General features: G+C 40.4%; 1 pseudogene; it reads right to left on the reverse strand.

Annotated features, from left to right (window-relative positions):
* Window positions 1-2,624: 2,624 nt before the first annotated feature.
* On the reverse strand, window positions 2,625-9,907 carry LOC149029297 (transcription factor RADIALIS pseudogene; annotated as a pseudogene).
* Between the last annotated feature and the right edge of the window lie 12,184 nt (window positions 9,908-22,091).

The raw sequence follows: 22,091 nt of genomic DNA on the forward strand, positions 1-22,091 counted from the left end.
AATTCATCTTCCAACAAAATTCTGATTCTTCCATTGTAGGGTCCAGTATTTTGTGTTTGATAATGATTATTTGGTCCAGTATATGGGAAATAGGAATACTGCCCCTCACCTGATGGCGTGAATACACACATACATTTTTTTCTGCCTTCTAGAATGCTTAACTTCAAAGATGGTACATGAAGTGCTTCTATTAGCCTCCCTTTTTCTTTATATGAGTTTCCCACTTCTAGAGCTCTCACATTAGTTATATGATTATGGTGGAAAAAGAATTGCAGAATGGTCCTCCGCTTATCTTTTCTTTAGACACTTATCATTCATGTAGTTTGGTATAGATGCAATAACATAAGTTCACTAAGGTAATGGACGAACCCCCAACCCTAATTGGTAAAATAGGATAAGAGGAATAATCTCATTTATTATCATCATCTCATACATTCTCATAGCAATAATATAAGATTCAAATAAAGAATAATACCCAATCATTAAGGCTTACCTTCCGTTCGCACAAAGTCGCACACAAACATATCATGATAGATATCAATTTAAAGCAATTTATATCACCAATAGAATAGAAATAGCAATACTTTATAATACAAAACATGGTTAGTCATTCATCTCCTTTCGATTTGACTTTTTGTTCTTCAAGTCACAAATTTGCTCACAAGTGTTGATGATTATACTCACAATAATCATAATCATATAAAAGAAGTAATAGACATCAACTAGAACATAATTGGGCTTCAAAAGATATCCAAAATCATCTCATAAAAACCTAATCTGTCATATAGGTTCAAAGCTACTGTTTTCAACCTAGTTTCGGCAAAATTCATTATTTCACCACCGGTTCAAAGTTAAATTGAAATAACACTTTGGGATTGTTTAATTGGAAGCAATAGGGTCCTAAATGTACCATCAATTTGATCCAATTTTTTCTAAATAAAAAAGCTCCAAATTTGGCTCTTGCGAGTGCCCCCAAGCCTCTCCGAGAGCCAAAACGCAAAATCATTTGCAACAATTCGCACAAACTAGTCACAAACTAGAGGGAAGGATAATAAAAATATCTATGAGCATTCAATAAACCTAACATGCTTTAACTAATGAAATCCCACATTTATTGTGAAGAAACCCCACAAACTTAGGCTTAAAGAAGAGGGTTTGAAGATTCTCACATCTTACAATGATTTCGCTATGATTTGGGTCTCGGCACGCCTCCATATGGGTAGAATCCACTCTTCCCCTAGCCTTAGCCTCGTACTAGCATTATAAAATGTGTGTATGAGTGAATAAGAGCTTAAAATAGAGTTTTAAACACAAAATCCCGATTTTGCCCCGTCACTGGGGAGGGGTGGTGGGTCTAGGGTAGTCGACTTGCCTGGTTGACCCCTCAACCGAGGTTTGAATTCGGTGATTTATGGCTTGAACGAGAGGTCTTTTGATTATTTATGTTTTGGTATATTCAATTGGACTCTCCATCGTCAGTCTATGGACATGCCAAAATCGTCTTTTAACATCGTCGTGATTGACCTTTTTCTCTCCTCTTAAACTCTAGGAGAGAGGTTGAGTCATCTCAAGGTTCATCCACTTGCATTGGGTCCACAATTGATTTTCGGGCTCTACCCGAATTGCCCATAGTTATCACCGACTCGAGGCCTAGGTTTGCAGTCCTAAAATCACGGGTTAATGGGTTAGAAATCCAGAGGATTTCACAGACTACCCAACCTATATTGGTCAAACCAATAATATAAAGTGACCATGATAGCTTGAAAGATACAAGATAAAAGATAAAAGCATTCCTTAAAAGATGAAAAGTACAACATTTACGAATGATAGTTGTTCATAAAGAAAGCATAGATAAGGTTGACCTAAATTCGGTTCGACCAAAAAAAAGTTATAAACAGAAATATTGATTACAAAGACAACAAAAAATGATAGAAAGTCGATCATTTGTGCTCGCCAGATTCTTCATTGCTCAAACCTTCTTCTCCTGAGCTACTGCTATTAGTCACTTCTTAAGAAGAATCGTTTTGCTGGGTAGGTGCAAAACTACTCGAGGTGCCGACCTCAGGAGCAGGACCCAATTGGAGTCCAAAAAATTTACCATGTTGGCACCTTGAGGCTTTGGAAATCTTGGCAGGCCCACACACCACTTGGGACGAGGAATCTTGAGGTTGTCAAATTTTTTTGGATCAACCAAACTCTTAAACTGCTAAAGATCCAAGTCTTTGAACTCACCAATAATGCTCAAAAAGGTTTGTCGCCGAGCATACTGGTATTCGTGTTGCACCCCACCCATTGGTATCGGTCTCACCCGACAACCTGTGGGTGCGATCAATCATAAGATCCACGGTTTACCCATCAATGATAATAATGCATGCAATAATAATCAAGAGCAAGAAAAAATTCAAATAATTAAATGAAAGAAATTACAAGAGTCTAAATACTCCAAAGGAATGAATCAAATAAAAGGAATAAAGTAATCGTTTCCAAAATCTTTAGAGTTCAGCGGAAGCAAAGTTATATTAAATTTGTTTATTTCCTGGGGCTCTTTCTTGGGCGATAGTCTTTTCTTTTAATTTTGCAATGAAGGGAGCCATCCAGCTTTCCTCCACTAACTTCTCAAAATGTTAGGCTATTTGTCTCCTCTTGCCATCAGTGGGTGCTATAAGCGCACTCCAGGCATCCACAGGTGGCTTCATGACATACATCTCCATCTCCCATTGGTGCCGCCATAGGTTCTTAACAAGAGTCATTCTAGTCACATGGAATTTCTCCTGATCCAATGTATTCATTTGTATAGTATAATTCAACACACAAAAAAGATGAGTTCTGACGAACTCAGTAAGAAAACACATCTCACATACTGTGAGATACAGCTCAAACTCTGACCTGAAAATATCTATGTTGTAGGTTCGAAGACCTGAAGTGAAGGTAAAGGACAGTTGTGTGCCATTAAATATGACCCAAAGACAATGAAGATTGATGATGGAGTTTCTTCTTTGGAAACCCTAACTGACTCTGAGAAGAAGTTTGCAACTTGTCGGTGTTGTGCTTGTTTGATTGACTTGAACTTAAGTTTCACATCTTTGGAAAGGTCCTACAATTCTAGGTAAGACCCTTTGTTAAGTTGGAAAAGGATCCAGTGGAGCTTGTGGCTTTCGGAGAACCAAATTCTATTTTTGACCTTACTGACCACTTTGGTCACTTAGCCACACAAGTGACCAAAGCTGCCAAGGACAGTTTGGCCACTCTTTGAAAAATTAGGTTTTTGAATTCCTATATATTCCAATTTCGATCTAATTCATCCCATAATGTTCTAAAGTTGTCAGAGAACGTGGGAAGCACCTCTTAGCACTCTCATCGAAGCCAAGGAAGATCATCAAACATTTGCTAAAGTTCTTCCGTCGAATCTTCTTCTTCAAGGTTATTGACAACTCTTACTCTCTTTAATCTACTCTCTCCTCTGTTTCTACCCATCTTTGTGATTATGAGGAAGGTCTCATGCCACTGCTATGACCTTTCCTTCAATCCCCTAAGTCTTAGAGTGAACCCCCATTCATTCTATATATTCCGTGAACTACACAGGAAGATTTCGAAGGGAAATCTAGTGTAACTTTCACGAATGTATATTCATTCGAACTTTTGATTTCTACATCATGTTAGATCTATTCCTAGGATAGTTTTTGACCATGATCTACTGTTCCCTCTTTCCTAGAGTGAATTCCCTTTCACTTTAGTCTCTTCGTAAAATCTGCGGATTGATATCGGTAAAAGCCTATTTTATGATTCAATTGGATTTCTTTTCCATTGACCATATAAGATGTTTAGACCTTGCTAGATAGTCTTCTTTTACTGTTATTGATCTTCCCTTTTAATAAATTAGGGTTTCGAATATCGGAAGATGAGTTTCTAACAAAAAATTAGGGTTTCTGTCTGTACAGCAGACCTTTGGTCAATTGACCAAGCATAAGTGACCAAAGTGGTTAGAGACAGCAACTTTCACACTTTTGGTCAGTTTTCATCTCCAATCTTTGGGGGTTTGTTCCTAATGCTTAACCTATGTTTAGGGTTTCTTTGATAACTTTGGACCTACCCTCTAATCTTTTCTCTGGAGTTTTTGAATCAAGTTAAGGTAAGGACGTTCGCTTGCAAGTGACCTAGTTTACATTCTTACTTATGTTGGAATTGATATAAATGATATTGGTACTGTTCTTAGAACTTGTTTATAATTGAATCACTGTTGTAGTCTATAACTACAGTTGGATACTGCTTATGTGAATTGCTTTTCCATTATGAGTATGCATGATTGGATATTACTTATGTGAATTGCTTATCTGCTATGAATATGAATGATTGGATCAAGGTGTGATTGCCTAAGTTGTGATTGGGGAATGGGGAATGCCCTCTTGGCGTTTCTGCCTTCGGACACCAGTGGAGGTGGTATGGGACACTTTCCTATGGTGCCCCTTGGCGCTTTTCCTGATTACTGGTTGACATACCTAGGGCATGTCTAGCAGAGTTTGGCTAGGAAAAACCCTATTATATTAGACCCTATTGGAAGGGAATTGAGATCGAGTGACCTGTGGCAGCAATGGGGGTTTATGGGTGCTCAAGACCGGTAACCAACTGTGAGAAGACACAAGTCACATTGTGAGGGGTCATTCATTGGTAGGGTCGCACTTAATAGACTTGGGCTCATGGGCGCTTAATACTTGTAGCCAACCAGTGAGAGGACATGAGGGCATTCCATTTATTATTTGTGGATGACCAATAGGGTTAAGAGTCCATTGTCCAAGTTGGTAATAGGATATGATGAATCTAGGGGGAAAGTTACTGGAATGGACTGCTTAGGCACAGAAGGGAGGTTATGATACCGAAACAAACTGTCTAGTGCACGGAAGGGAAGTATCCAACCCTAAGTTGATATGACTCAGTAGATACTTGCATTGGGCTAGGATTAACCTTGACATGCGCCAATACTCATACCAATGGTGGTGAGCAATAGTGTTGACCTAAACCCCAACCATGGGATGTCCGAGAGGGATGCCTTTACCTTAATTACCGCAGAGAACCCAAGAAACCGAGATGGTTGAGGGAAGAGTGACTAGACTACCCAGAGGAGTATGATGTTCTATCTTAAAGCATGTCTGCCAATAGAGACTAGCATATATAGAGTAGCATACTTGCATTACTGTCCCATATCATATTGCATCATTACCATTCTGAATCTTTTGTAAGTGTTATTTGTGAATGAACTACTTGCTGAGTTCTTTTGAATTCACCCCTTTGGGGACAACATTTGTTAGATCTTATTGCAGGTACTGATGACTTTGAGAACTAGGAATACGAGACCGTGATAGATGACTCGTACGGTTTTCAAGGTGCGGGTTGTTATAACTATAACAGTGAAGACTTCCAGTGCGATAGTGGAGTGTACTCGGGTTAGTCATGCTCTGGAGCTAGTGCACCGGCATTGGGATACTGAAGTCTTCGAGTTTAGGCATATTATATTTGAATTGAAAGAGACCTATGATTAGACTAAATCTCATTCACGTTCTTATTTATTTTCCGTTGTATTTCATTTTGAGTTTCGATCTACTTTCTACTGTACTATAGAGTGGTTTTTTGCTATACTCTACACTCTGATTATTCCTTTGGTATCATATTTTCCGCACTCTGATTCTAGATTTGTAATCCTTCTGAGAACCATTCGTTGATTACTTTTTTTTAATGATATTTATATATTGATTTAGTTTTGTTCTTGATTATATTATTGTGAATATGGGAGGATGATTGTCATGAACTGATCTTTGGGGTTGTGGAGCATACACTCGGGTATTGCAGTTAAGGTACTGGCTAGGTGGATGTGGCACATACATATCAATAGTGTATTAGGGTAAGCACATAAATAAAGAATGATATGCAAGTATATGGATGCGCAGTATAAATGTAACTATGCTAGTCTCTAATGTGACAGACATGCTTTAAGATATAACACCAACCCTCCTTTGGGTAGGTCTAGTCACTCTGATCCCTCACGGACTGATTACCTCTATTGGGATCCCAAGCAAGGGGTTTAGTCCTCGTTAATCAACTATGGTTGGGGCTTAGGTCTACACTCTCTCACCACGACCATTAGCATAAGTACTGGCACATGTCAGGGTTTTTAATCCAAATGCAAGGTCATACAGTGACATACTACATGTAGTCCAAATTCTTCCCTTATGGCACCAACCAACTCGCTTTATTATCCTTCTCTACTCAGGAATGAGAATCCTCAAGGACTAGCTACCTTTGTTGAACTTCATTCCCTAACCTTATGGTCATCCACATATTGTTGGGGCGGATGTTCTCATGTGCCCTCACGATTTCTAGCCGCTCCTTGGATGCCCATGAGCCCAACCCTAGCATATGCAACCCTACCAATGCATGATTAACACTGGACCATTGACTCTCTGCATGGACTGGCTATCGCTGTTGTAACAACCCCCGTAATTCTAACCCGAAATCCCTATGACAGGTCCAATAACCCGAAGGTCAAGCCGAGTTAAGTTGTGGAGTGTCTGGATAGAAGTCCATGATCTATACCCTGAACCCATGGATCTAGATTCTCTTGATGAAGAACCTGCCTTGCTGGGAAGTTGGATCCCTGGTAGAAGTCAGGAGGTGTTTGGATATGTCCGGAATAAAGGTAAGACCTCCCCCATGTGTTGTTTAGGGTTAGGTTGAGGTTGTGAATCAACGCCTTGAGCAAAGCACCTAAGTACAACAATGTATTAGGGGGCGATTGGTTAAGGCGGTTGATTGGGCTAATCAACCGCCTCAAGCGACCGCCATGGTCTGCTTGTGGGAAAAATACCCTAATTTGCCCTCTGTCCTCTATAAGTAGCAAATTTCGTGTTTTTAACTCATTATTATACTCAGGATTGCTATTGTGGACGGTTAAGAGGTGGAAGACACGTGCTGGAAGGTGAGGAAAGCGTGGATTGTGATCTGGATCTTTTTCCTTAGTCTGTTTGCAAATCAGGTTGAGGTAAGTGAATCCCTTCACTGCATTCTCTTCTTTTAGCTTTGGAATGGTGTAGATCCATCTCCTTCACGTTGAGGTGACCTAATTGTGATTGGCTGTTTACCCTAATCAATGTGTTTGAGAGGATCTTGTCCAAAAACGAATCCCTACATTCAAATAAAGGATGGATCTAATCAAGGGAGAGGATGGATCTAATCAAGGGAGATGATTTGGGTGTTAAACTCTTGCTAATTTTAGGTTACTGAATTGCACCTTAGTTATAGACTAATTAAGATTGAAATTCGAACTAAGATCATCCCAAAACCGGATTGAAATTAGATGATCAAAAGTCAGAATTTTAGATTTGAAAGACTGTCTGTAACAGGGGCGGTTGCTTTAGGCGGTCGCTTGACCCAAGCGACCGGTTGGGTCATAGTGACTGTTATGAATTGTGTTTGCTTTGATTTGACTCATGTCCTTAATACATTCTTATAACCTTGTGTTTAGGTGTTCTCTGAGTCAACTTCAAGTCTTATAATTGTGGTTTGATTTCATTCCAGTAAGCTTTTACTTAATTACAGGTAAGGACACACCTTCTTGTTTATATGCATGACATGCTATATGATGAATCAGTTATTTCTTACATTATTCATTAATCATGTACCTTGCAGTAGTTTTATAATTCATTATAATATTGTTGTATATCTGCTGTTGTGATGTCTTTATATACTTTATCACTTAATGATATTGAACAATTGATTATGATATGATCTTGAATGATGTGGTGTAGTTGTGGTAGTATCCAATTGGGTATCTTTGCTTGAGATTTAAGAGGGTTATGGTATGGGACACATGCTCACTGATGCCTCCAGCACTATCATAATCGCTGGATGACATACCTAGGGAGTCTAGAATTGCATGGCTATGTACCCTACATACTATTACCCTTTCGGTAGGGGAATTGAAGCCGAATGACCCGTGACAATGGTGACATGACTCTGTTTCATCCTACAGCAGTATCCAGTCCATGCGGAGACTCAGTGGTCCACTGTTAGTCATGCAATGGTAGGGTTGCAAATGTTAGGGTTGGGCTTATGGACGTCCAAGGAGCGGCCTGGGTGTCGTGAGGAGTCATGAGAGCATCCGCCCCAATAATATATGGATGACCATAGGGTTAGGGAGTGGAGTCCAACAACGGTAGCTAGCCCATGAGGGTTCTCATTCCTAGGTTACGAAGGATATGGAACCGAGTTGGTTGGTGCCATAGGGGAAGTATCTGGACTTTATATAGTGTGTTACCAGTATGACCTTGCATTGGATTAGAAACCCTGACATGCGCCAGTACTCATGCCAATGGTCATGGTAAGAGAGTGTTGACTTAAACCCCAGCCATGGATGCCTGATGAGGACTTGACCCCTTTACCCAAGATCCCAATAGAGGTAACCAGTCCATGAGGGATCACAATGACTAGACCTACCCAGAGGAGGCCTGGTATTATATCTTAAAGTATGTCAACCGTCTAGAGACTTATATAGTTAGATTTTAGTGGCATTCATATTATTGCATATTATTCATTTCATATATGCATTGCTGATTATATTGACATATGTATGAGATATGTGTTATCCTTACTGAGTTCATCAAAACTCATTTCTTTTCTTTGTATGTTATATTAAATTGTACATATGGTTTCACGTCATCAGAAATTGAAGAGAATTCATATGGGCGAACCCTCTTGTATGAAGAGGATGTGGCACCGTTAGTGGGAGATGGAGATAGCTTCCATGAAGCCCTCCTGAGATGCTTGGAATGCGCTTATAGCACCCATTGATGGCCGAAGGAGGCAGATTGCTAGATATTTTGAGGATCATCTGGAAAAGAAATGGAGAACCCCCCGTTTTATTGTTATTCACGAAAAGCATTATTTAGCTTTAGAGAAAGAAACTGGAAAGAAGATAATTTAGTTTATTTAATTGCTTCTGTTGAACTTGATATTTCTTTACTTGATTCTTTTATTGGAATATTTGGACTCATGTAATCCCCTTGATTAATTATTGATCTTGCTCTTGATTATCTATATTTGCATTATTATTATTGATGGGTAAGACTGTGGATCCTGTGACGGATCGCACCCATGGGTTGTCGGGCGGGTAACTGAGACCGGCGGGTGGGGTGTGACAACTTTAAGATGAGGCAGAGTTACATCACTATCATCACAGGTAATTCGGCTTCAATACCCTTACCTGAAAGGGTAGTAGCATTATGCAGCTGGAGCATGCTCATGGTTCACTCGTATGCTGCCCTCTTAATATCAGTGGGAATGATGACTTGCATGCAACTTTCTTGGATGTTTCCTAAGTATTAGAGGACATGGCTTCTTAATCAAATAGCTATCTAGGGTGATAGGAATGAACGGTTGATACATAAGGACAATGAAAAGCTGAAGTCAAAAGGATCAAATTCAAGACATGTGTGTTTAATTAGTATAAGGATGTTAATTTTATTTCTTTTTGGATGATTAAAGAATTCATTATCAAAAGGAAAGAAAGGGAAGTGGCGAAAGCCCTGCCAAAGTCAAGAAAGCAACAAGATGAAAAACTAAGGAGGTGAATTACTTGACTCAGCTATTGTTTTCCAATACCTTTTTACATTGCATCCATTAGACTTGTAATTGCGGAACGGAACTTGTCCAGATTCTATCTTCTTGAGATCCTCCATAAGGATTTCGTAATGCCTTTTCACTTCATCTGCAGATTTCCCTTCTACAGCCCTAGCAACATTTTTCCATCGATCAGGGGTGTCTTTGTCCCATCTGGCCAGGGCCTTCTCGAACAATTGTCTTGCTTGCGTATCAAAGATGAACCAGAGCTACATGAGGAAGAGATAGAGCTAGAAGCCATGACCTCTAGATGATTTGAGCGGAAACCTCTAACCAAGAAAAGGAGATTATTGGGTAGTGTTCTAGTGTAGGTGTTATATGGGTTGCAATTAAAAGAAAGGTAACTGCAGATTGTAGTGAAGGAAATAAAGGGAAGTAGCAATGGCTGCTTCAGTCAAAGGATGATATGGCAAGAACCTGCAATGTGTCTTCTTATGAGCAAGAAGTGGTGTGCATCTAGTTGGCGAATTTTCCTTTAGCGAAAGTGTAGCATGTGGTGTGACCTGTCCTCAGGAACCACTGGATGGAGCACTGCAAAAAAATAACAAGAGAGACGGAAAAGCCCTGTCAAATTAGTGAGAAGTGGTGCAAGTTTCCTTAGGAAGCACGTTCCCATTCTTTGGTGGTCCTTAATAGACTCTAATAGAGTTGATACTCTGAGAGTCACTCTTCCGTGCTTTCCATAACTGGTCCCTTTAGTCTTTCTTTGGAGACTTCTTTGAACGTGGTTCTCCAGATTTGGAGTACTTGCTCCTCGACCCAGGTCTTTCCCTGAGGGGGGCTCTTCACATTTATCCCAATAGGGATCCTTCATGCTTACCTTGATACGGGTTCTTTGTACCTTCCCCCATGGGGATACTCGGTCTAGTCACCTTCCACTACACACAGGTATCGCTATTGAATACTGCTGAAACTACCTATGAATCAAACTGATTATTACCCATACCTGCAATTGAGTTGTTGACGTTTTTCATCTTTTCAAAAACTTAGCTCAACTAGAGTTTTGATCTTAGAACATGATGACCTTGAAATTTGGAATGAGGAACATATATGGGTTAAAATAAATATGGAGTTCTACGCAGATGGCAATCACCACCTTAACTACTAGAGCCAAATAATATTGTCACTTAAACATTAATGTGCAGAATGCAAACTCTAGTTTTGTTTTAATGCTTTGTTTTGAGTTGTTTCCTATTGGCTTATAGACTTACCTTAAACCAACGTGAGTTATGTCTTGTTCATGTCTTGTTAGAATAGGTCCTATGTTGTACACATGCAATTTATGAGATTTTTCAGATGTTTATGAACTGTATCCATAAATTCTACCTTCCAAATAAGAATATCAAATGGGATTTTATATCGAGTGGGTTTCCATATAATATCGATTCAGTCTGTATAAGACATTCTCTAGGGATACTTTTAGTTAATGATTTTTTTTTTTTGGGTTAAAAAAGGTAGCTGTGTATTAGAAAGAAAAGAAAAAGTTACAATCTGAAATAAGTCTTCCCTTCCGCGTCATCTTTTATAATACGAGACAACTCTTCAGGTAAAGAATGAGGAGAGAAAGAAATTTCATGTACAAATGGGTAAAGTCCAGCCAAAAAATCTGCCCAGCATTAAGCTCACGGACAACATGACGAAGCCCATATTGGCATAACCGTCTCAATGAGTCTCGGATGTCACAAACATCCTCTGTTGCATACCATGGTATGGTAAACCTACCTAAAATCATCGCAATAGCACTCGATGAATCAAAATGAATCTAGACTCTCTGGATAGAATGTTCCAAAGCTAGCACTAGTCCTTGACGAAAGGCCGTGAGCTCCATGCAAAGAACATTTGTTTCCAGATACCTACTAGCAACAACGAAGATAACTTCACCCATCTCATTTCTCGCAAGAATCCCATATCCTCCTTGATTCCCCATGACAGAGCCTTCACAATTGAGAGAAACCCATTCAGCAGGTGGCTTATTCCAAGTTCGAGCATGTGGTCTTCAAATCCTATATTGCACCTTGAACTTCCAACGATGAAACAAAGACGGATTACGCTCATTATCTATGACTGGAATTTCTATCCCAAGGAACCTCAACTTCGTATCATAAATAATATGGTTTAAAACACCATTGTGAGTCACCAACTTCCCCTGAAAAATGTGATTATTCCTCTCCATCCAAACACGATAGAGAAAGCAACAAAAACTGAATCGAAATAGTTTACCCATCAAATCCTAGTTGTTGAAATGAGAAGCTGCCCAGGCCAACTCTTCACCCCAGCTAGATCTATCACTTGGCTTAAAACCATGTAACCGAAGAATCGAATTCCAGATCTCCTTTGAATACATGCAGCGAAAAAATAAACGGTCATGTGTCTTGTCCTCAGCAAGACAGAGAACACATGTTGGGTCTGGAGCAACACCCTAGGTTGATGCGTCTCAGTTAAACTTCTGGATTGACTGAGCCTCCTCTCGTTTTCGGGACGATGAGTCCTGGAAGAAAGGTTAGATGCGGGCCGACTCGTGTGCCGGGCAGCCGTCTTCGATGGCTAAGTCAGATGATGAGCAAGAAGAATTCTTATGTAAAAGCAACACAAGATAATGCTCCGAGTGTCTTGGATCCTTACCAGAGCGGTATGGCCCTCTTTTTATACTGTAAGTATTACCTTTTACGTACTTGGTAAGTTTACCCGATGGAGGCTGTTGTTTCTCCTAAGATTATGCCTCCATGTCGTTGGTCCTGCTTGATCAGTGATTGAGTTGACCTTCCCCATTGAGAACGGTTGCTATATTAGTCCAGCATACGTTACGCCTTGGCCGGGGTGGTCGGCATATGTCCCGACTAACTAGCATGTGGAGCCCCATCCGCGTCAGACCCGGTCGGGTAGGAATCTTCTGTATCATAAGCCCCCTATCCCAGATGTTTACATCGTGCGGGATAGCAAGGAAGATTAAAAAAGTGCAAGGCCTTAAGGAAGGTGCAAGTTGACCGGGATTGACCCGATTCAAATTATTGCCTTAAAAAAGTGCAAGACCTTAAGGAAGGTACAAGTTGACCGGGATTGACCCGATTCAAATTATTGCCTTAAAAAAGTGCAAGACCTTAAGGAAGGTGCAAGTTGACCGGGATTGACCCGATTCAAATTATTGCCTTACAAAAGTGCAAGTCCTTAAGGAAGGTGCAAGATGACCGGGATGGACCTGAATCAATTTATTGCCTTAAAAACACTGGCTTCATAAACACTGGCTTGTTTTTGGCACTTATGTAACAATGTCCCGTATGTTTTGGGCTTATCTGTTAGTAAGACTTCCAAATGTCTCTGGTGTGTAATGCCACTCCAAAGTGCATTGTACGCCACCTGATCATCAAGATCCTCGATCTCAATGGTTACTTCATCGAAAAGTTTTAGGAAATCCCAAATGGATTCATTCCGGCCCTTGCCTTATAGCGAATAAGGTATCAGACGTCTTCTTACTTCCGATCGCACTTCTAAATCGGGCTATGAACTTTCTGGCAAGTTCCTTGAAGTTATGGATGGATTCGGTTTGAAGACCACTAAACCACCTATGGCCGGACCCTTCAACGAGGCTGGAAACGTTCTGCAGAGTAGCTGATCTTCCCGACCTAGAACAGTCATTATTGACTTGAAATAACTGATGTAAAATCCGGCCTTATCCTAACCCTGACCCGACCCGACCCGGATTTTATACTGTTGCAGGTCCGAAGACCCAAAGTGGTGGTAGAAGAGACTTGTGGGCCCTCGTAGTTGAAGATTCGATGCTTGATCCAGAGCCTATGGACATTGACAATGATGCCCCTTACTTGAGCACATTGTCAGCGTTGAGTGAAAATCTGCGCATCGATGAAGATTGAATTAGTTGAAGCACCTATTGGACCCCCGTGATCAATCCGAAGGTATTTCTTGAAACTAGACTTGTTGATTGACTTGTAGGAGAAAACCGAACTCAATTCGGATTTGTCTAGCCTTCCAATTCCCTGTTCTAAGTTGCTGTCATGCCTTGGTCGATTGACAGTCGACTAGCCAGTCGACCAGCAGTAATGAAATCCGAAAAGTTACAAAATCACTTCCCATTTTGTCCCTACCTTTGTGGAACTCATGAATGAGGACCTAAACTAATCATTTTGCACTCCAGAGCACGAAGTTGGACACTCTCTTGGGCTTTTTTTGGTGTTTGTGAAGATCTTTAACTCTAATCATTAGTATTACACATCAATCATCAACTCAAGGTATGATTCCTTCTATTATTCTTCTAATCTATTCATTTTTCTATCAATTTATGATCTTAAGACCATGGTTGAAGTGCTGCGACCTTGCAAACACTTAACCATGAGTTTTCCTTTTTCAATTCCATGATCATCACCCCATTCTTGCTATGTTATGATTCAATTAGGATTGCTTACATTTCATTACTTTGATTCCTCCCATTTCAACCTATTCTTGATTCAAAACTGATATGTAGATGCATGTTAAGCTAGATTATTATGAACTCATGATTCTAACTTGATTCTTACCATTCACTTAATTGATTTCCCATCATTCTTTACAATTCCAATCAATTCCAATTCGATTCTTGGTAGTTATCATATAGAACATAAGGTTTCTAATTGCGTATTTTTAATTGGACCGTTGGATCGTCATGAAATTTAGTGTGTAGTACCTTCTTATTGTTATAATCACGCCCTCCAAATTTCGTGTCAATCGGAGCACCGGAAGGTCAATTTCTGACCAAGTCTTCATTTCTACTCATGGTTAACAAGTCTTGGTCGACTGACAGTCGACCAAGCTAGTCAACCAAGAGATGGTAACATCCCTGTACTTGGTCGAATTGCTTCGTTGGACCTCCGATTCGATTGTTTTCTTCTCTGATGTTACTTGTATGTTGTCTAGGGTACCAAAACTGATTTTTGGGACTATTCTTGGTGATCATTGATTTTATTTACGACTCGATTAAGGTAAGGACGGTCGTTAACTTAAGTACATTGATTATGTAAACATGCTTATGCTTTGAGAACTCAGTAAATGTATTTCCTATGTGTACTCCTTTACCATGCATGATTTTTATATGCATTCTTATCAGTATAGTATGTTACATGTCATTCGGAATATCATGCTTAATTATACTTCATGATTTCATATATGATCAATCATGTTATGATATGCTTTGTTTATATGATGAATTATTGATTATGAATAATATGATGAGATTGAGCTTGTGATTGACTATGTATGACTTGGGATTGGGAAGTGTCCTTCCGACACTTCTGTCCTTGGACATCGGAGGGAATAGTATGGGATATTCTCCGAAGGTGTCCATCGACACTTTCCCGGGTTATTGGATGACATACATAGGATGGTCTAGGTGTATGGTTAGGATTTTGCTTGTTATATCAGACTCGAATCGGAAGAGTATTGAGACCGAACGACCCGTGGTAGAGTATGGTTGATGGGCGCTCAAGACCGGTAACCACTCCGTGAGAGGACTTGAACCATACTACGGATACCCGAAAGGGGCCATTTATTGGTAGAGTTGCAAATGGATAGACCTGGGCTCACGGGCGCTCAAGACCGGTAACCAACCCGTGAGAGGACGTGAGAGCTTCCCGTTTACCATTTGTGGATGACCAATAGGGTTGATGAGTCCGTAGTCTGAGTTGGTCGGTGCCATAGGGTACGCTGACTCTAGTGTGAAGGATACGGAACGGAGTTGGTCGGTGCCACAGGGAAAGTATCCGGATTTGACATGATACGACTGAGTAGATGACTTGCATTGGGCTAGACATGCGCCAGTACTTATACCAATGGTGATGTGAGAGAGTGGTGACTTAACCCCCAGCCATCGTTTGATGAGGACTTTACCCAATTACCCCGGCAGACCCAAGATATCTTATATGATTGAGGGGGAGTGACAGATGACCTAAAGAAGTATGGTGCTATGGCTTAAAGCATGTCTACCTTAGAAACTGGCATACTTAGGGTTAGAATCATATATCATCATTGTCTCATATCATCTTGCATCATATCATGACTTGTATCGAATGAACTGTGTATTATGAAACGACTTGCCTTGCTGAGTTCTTTTGAACTCATTCCTTTCGTGCAATTTGTTAGATTATCCTGCAGGTGTAGAAGATTCTGATGGCGCACTCTACGACCCAAGCTATGATCCCACATACTACCCTTCGGGTGATGGCTACGATGAGAGTCAGGATTTTTATGCCAAGGAGGATTATGGTTTGTACCAGGGTTAACCCCACCATGGTGAGGGAGCGGCCGTGCTGGGTTCACTTCATCCACACTTATGAAGATACAATCATTAGGATAGAGGAAACCTTCGCGTAGTGCCCCATTTCCCTGGATGATTGTTAAACATTGGATTTATATTGTCCTTATCTCTTATGGATTTACTTTTGATACTGATTGTAATTAAGTTTAATTAACCACTTTTCCGCTATTATTGAAGGAGTGACTCCTGATCACTCTTTCTCTTTGAGATTATTTTTATGTGAAGTTGATACTTGATAATTCCGCACTCTAATTGATTATCTTTTCTTATTCATTTGATCTGTTTATTGCTTACTTTAAACATTGATTATATTGTTCATGATTATGTTATCGTGTATGTGGGAGGCATGGCTGCTCGATCTGGATCTTCGGGCTGTGGATCACATCCCGGGTATGCCAGATAGGATACCGGCTGGGTGGATGTGACAACTGATATGCTCCTTCGGGTTCGTTTTTCCTTCGAATGGAGTAAAGGTAGGCATAATGAAATTCTGAGGAAGAGGTAAATTCATGATCTCATCTGAGAATGGTTCTCGATCAACCACGTCCAAATCCTCGTCGTGATCCTTATCCTCCAATTTGCGCTCGACCTTTGCCATCCTCTTCCGAAGGCGATTTTGCCTAACTCCATTCCCGCCTGATTCAGCGCTGTTTTCTTTTCTGGATTGAGTTCGGGCAACCGAGACCCTCGATCGGGTTGGTTGAGGATGACTTTCTCCTTGGTGCTCCATTTCTTCCCGACGGCTTCTCTGAGGTAAGGATCCTATCTTGGAAGGTACTGAAATACGTTTTAGGGTGCTAATTCTCGTCTCATTCGGCGTTCTTTGTCGATGGTCGGGACCAGCATGACTGGACCTCTGACCTTCGTCAGGTCTTCCTTTCGGGATCCTCCCTTTTGGCCGGGATCTTCTTGCATTTTGGAAGGCTCTCGTAGCCTTTCCTGTCTGAGTGTTATGCCTTGGTCCTTGCTCAACCAACTTGATGGACCAAGCCCCGCAACACCCCTTGCATCTCAATCATTCCCTTGCGGAGCTCGTCCATATATGCTTCCGTAGCATACCCCTGAGGGCCTCGGGATGTGTCTTGCCCGTTTGGATTTTCAATGACCAGGTTTCCCTTGGGAGGATCGTGTTCCACTCCGCTTGAGTGGACTCCATCGTCTTGATGTGTTTGATCTTCGAGAATCTGATTCCTGTCAGCATTTTCTATTCGGGAACGTCCATTATTTCCTCCTTGTCTTGGCATGACTTGAAGATTTTGTCGTTCCCACAGACGGCGCCAAACTGATGCGTCTCAGTTAAACTTCTGGATTGACTAGCCTCCTCTCGTATTCGGGACGATGAGTCCTGCAAGAAAGGTTAGATGCGGGCTGGCTCGTGTGCCGGGCAGCCGCCTCCGATGGCTAAGTCAGATGATGAGCAAAAAGAATTCTTATGTAAAAGCAACACAAGATAATGCTCCGAGTGTCTTGGATCCTTACCGGAGGGGTATGGCCCTCTTTTTATACTGTAAGTATTACCTTTTATGTACTTGGTAAGTTTACCCGATGGAGGCTGTTGTTTCTCCTAAGATTATGCCTCCATGTCATTGGTCTTGCTCGATCAGTGATTGAGTTGACCTTCCCCATTGAGAACGGTTACTATATTAGTCCAGCATACGTTACGCCTTGGTCGGGGTGGTCGACATATGTCCCGACTAACTAGCATGTGGAGCCCCATCCGCGTCAGACCCGATCAGGTAGGAATCTTCCGTATCATAGGTAAATGAATTTTGTTCAAGGGGAAAATAAATTCTCAACTAATTTGTATGATCTGTTTTGGCCACATTCAATGGTTTCCAACTTTAGCCTTGATAACCATAAGAATATCATAGATGGAGACAAATCTAAAAGTGAATTTGCATAGAATATGGGTCCCATATATACTTCCTGTTAATTGAGTTTGTAAATGGGGAGATTAACTCAGAGGATAACATAGACCTGTTAATTGAGCTTCCTTTGCAAATTTATATATTTGTTGTTTTGGGGTTTTTATTTTCATATATAAAATATACCAAATTAACAAAGCCATTGCTTTGAAATCCATGGATTTAGTATTAGAAAAACTAGCTAACACATAGAATCAATATTATTTAATCTATAAAAGTTGACAAAATCATAATAGAATTAACATATCTCTTTATAAATATATTCTAACCTTGTATAAATGATATAAAAGAGAAGGAAGATCTTGCACCACTAACGAAAAACAACATGAAGGATGAAACTTGAAGATACCACAATATGAAACACGAATGATGCCAAGGATCTCACAAGCAATTAGGTGCTCACCCTAGCTGGACAGATATACCATCACTTGATATTTTGAGCTTCTACAGATAAAGATCCCTTTACCTGTGTGACCTTGAGATATTTATATCTCTAGGGTGGATATGACCAGCCATAATGTCCACCATAAGTGAGATGCTAGCCCACTAATGCTCATATCCATAATGCCTTTAAAGCTTACCTTGACATTAAACCCCCCCCCCCCAAAGAATTAGGTAACAAAATTACAAAACTGCCATTAAAATAAAACAAAACAAAATTGGTTTTGCAACAATAGGGAAGAAAATAGGTAAGTTTTTATTAACTAGTTATGACACACATGCATATGCACGTGTGATGTGTTCTTGAATCTAACATTTTACTTTTTTGTGTAATTTAAAATTTCTATGTTCTCATTTGCAACCAAAATGACTAATGATCATGGAATTCATCTTTCAAACGATGTCACAAATAAGATGAAATGGTAATCATCTATACATTCACTAGAACCTATTCTGGATATAAAACCATCATTGGCAAGTAGCTCAAACCGTGACTCCACCATGTGCCAGATGTCAGTAGCATCCTTTATTTGTTGGTTTTATTAATGAAGCTAAGACCTAACTGCTTTTTGAGCATTGGATCTCATTCTTTCAAGCTTAGTTTTAATTTAATTAGTACTTAGATTACACTCGGTAAAAGAAAGCAAACATAAACACACAAGTATGAAAAGAAGGCATTCTTTAATTCATGGGCCATAGGGGGCCAACCCTTAAAAAAAAAAAAAAAAAAAAAAAAAGGTGGATAGAGTACAAAAATACAAAGAAAGAAGCCGAACAAAGTCGGTTTATTTAAAAAAAAAAAAATGTGTTCATGAAGCTTGATCGGGGTTTTCAATATTGGCTGGAGATTGAACTGAAGCCGGATCTTGATCAAGACCAAGGGCTCGATTCATGTTCGAGGTAGTGGCTTGAGGTGCAGCATTTTCCCGAACCACCTCCAATTCAGGGGAGAGAGGTGGAGAATCACTGAGATAAAATTCAAGGTTTGGGTTGGTAGCTGGAGGATCTTCATAATTTTGTGCCCCTTCGGGAAGTGGAAGCTGAAGGTAGCCTCAAAGACTTCATGGTGGCAGACCTATCACATCCCACCCGCCGGTCTCGATTACTGGCCCGACAACCCATGGTGCGATCCGTCACAGGATCCATGATCTTACCCATCAATAATAATAAATGCAAGTATAGATAATCAAGAGCAAGACTAAGTTCAATAATTAATAAAAAGGATTACAGGAGTCCAAATACTCCAATAAAATAATCAAAGAAAGAATCGATGTTTAAAAAGGAATAATGAGTTTAGCAGAAGCAATCAAAATAAACTAAATTATTTTCTTTCTAGTTTCTTTCTCTAAAGTAAAAACTGGTTTTCTAAATTAGCAAGCAAAGGGGTCCTCCAATTCTTCTCCAGACTGTCTTCAAAATATCTAACAATCTGTCTCCTTCGGCCATCAATGGGTGCTATAAGCGCACTCCAAGTATCCGCAGGAGGTTTCGTGCATGCTATCTCCATCTCCCACTGACGGTGCCACATCCTCTTCATATGAGAAGGTTTTTTCATACGAATTATCTCCAATTTCCAACGATGTGAAACCATCTGTGCAGTTTAATATAACATACAAAGGAAAGGAATGAGTTTTGACGAACTTAGTAAGGACAACACATATCTCATACATATGTCAACACAATTAGCAATGCATATATGATATGGATGATATGTACTTTATGAATGCTACTAAGATTTAACTATGCAAGTCTCTAGACAGCTGACATTCTTTAAGATATAACACCAGCCCTCCTCTGGGTAAGTCTAGTCACTCTGATCCCTCACAGACTAGCTACCTCTGTTGGGATCCTGGGTAAAGGGGTAAAGTCCTCATCAGGCATCCATGGCTGGGGTTTAAGTTAACACTCTCTTACCACGGCCATTGGTAATCAGTATTGGCGCATGTCGGGGTTTCTAATCCAATGCAATTCATATTGGTAACATACTATATGAAGTCCAGATACTTCCCTTATGGCACCAACCAACTCGGTTCCGTATCCTTCGCAACCTAGGAATGAAAACCCTCACGGAGTGGCTGTCGCTGTTGGACTCCACTCCCTAACCCTATGGTCATCCACATATTATTGGGGCAGATGCTCTGATGACTCCTCATGACTCCCGGGCTGTTCCTTGGACGTCCATGAGCCCAACCCTAACATATGCAGCCCTACCATTACATGAAGAATAGTGGACCACTGAGTCTCCACACGGATTGGTTACCACTGTAGGATGAAAAAGAGTCATGTCACCATGGTCACGAGTTATTCGGCTTCAATTCCCCTACCAAAAAGGTAATATCATGTGGGGTACCTAGCCATGCAATTCTAGACTCCCTAGGTATGTCATCCAGTAGTCATGATAGTGCTGGAGGCATCAGTGAGCATGTGTCCCATACCACAACCCTCTGATATCTCAAGCCAAGATATCCAAATTTCCATCACAACTACACTACATCATTCACCATCATACCATAACCAGTTGTTCAATATCATAAATGATAAAGTACATAAAAGAACATCACAAACAACAAGTATACAATAGTATTATCATGCTTAATACAGTTACAACAAGGTACATGATTAATGAATAGTAAAGAAAGCAACTGATTCATCATGTACATGTTATTGCATATAGACAAGAATGTATGTCCTTACCTATAATTAAGTAAAAATTATAGAAAAGAATGGAAACTTCACCCACTATGGTTTCAGAGAATCACAGAGGTCACCTAAATATAAGATTACAAGAATACATAAGAGTCATGAGTCAAATCAAAGCAAAAGCCAAACTCACACAGTCACTGTGACCCAGCCTGTCGCTTGGGCCAGTTGCTTGGGTCAAGCGACCGCCTTGAGCAACCGCTCCAATTACCGACAGTTTCCAACTCCGAAATTCAGACTTTTGATCATCCAATTTCAATCTAGTTTTGGGATGATCACAATCCGAATTCCATCCTTAACAAGTCTATAATCAAGGAGCAAAACATAAACCTAAAATTAACACAAATCTATCACTCAAATCATCCCCCTTGATTAGATCTATCCTTTATTCGAATGCAGGGATTCGTTTTTGGACAAGATCTTCTCAAGAATATTGAAAAGGGAATAAAACTAATCATAAATGGTTACCACCAATAGGAGGAGATGGATCCCACACCAACCCAAAGTTGAAAGAAGAGAATTGAGTGAAAGGGATTCACTTACCTTAACCAGATCAACAAATAGATTAGGGGAATAGATCTAGATCACAATCTGCACTTTGCTCACCTTCCAGCATGTCTACACTACCTCCTAACAGTCCAAAATAGCAATCCTGAATATCATAATACGTTAATAGGGCGAGGGTTGCTATTTATAAAGGACAGGGGGCAAATTAGGGTATTTTCCCGCAAGCAAAACTTGGCGGTCGCTTGGGGCGGTTGCTTGGTTCAATCAACCGCCTTAAGCAACCGCCCCCTAGTACATTGCTGCACTTGGGTGCTTTGCTCAAGGGGTTGACTCCCAACCTCAACCTAATCCTAAACAACATGTGGGGGAGGTCTTACCTTCATTCTAGACATCTCCAGACACCACTTGCCTTCTACCAGAGATCCAATTTCCCAGCAAGGCAGGTTCGTCATTAGGAGAATCCAAATCCATTGGTTCAGGGTATGGATCATGGACTTCTATCCGGACACTCCACAACTTAATCTAACTTGACCTTCGGGTTATTGGACCTG

This window comes from Hakea prostrata, chromosome 1 (genome assembly GCF_041222555.1).
Source record: "Hakea prostrata isolate BN-2017 chromosome 1, UWA_Hpros_2, whole genome shotgun sequence".
Classification (NCBI taxonomy): Eukaryota; Viridiplantae; Streptophyta; class Magnoliopsida; order Proteales; family Proteaceae; genus Hakea; species Hakea prostrata.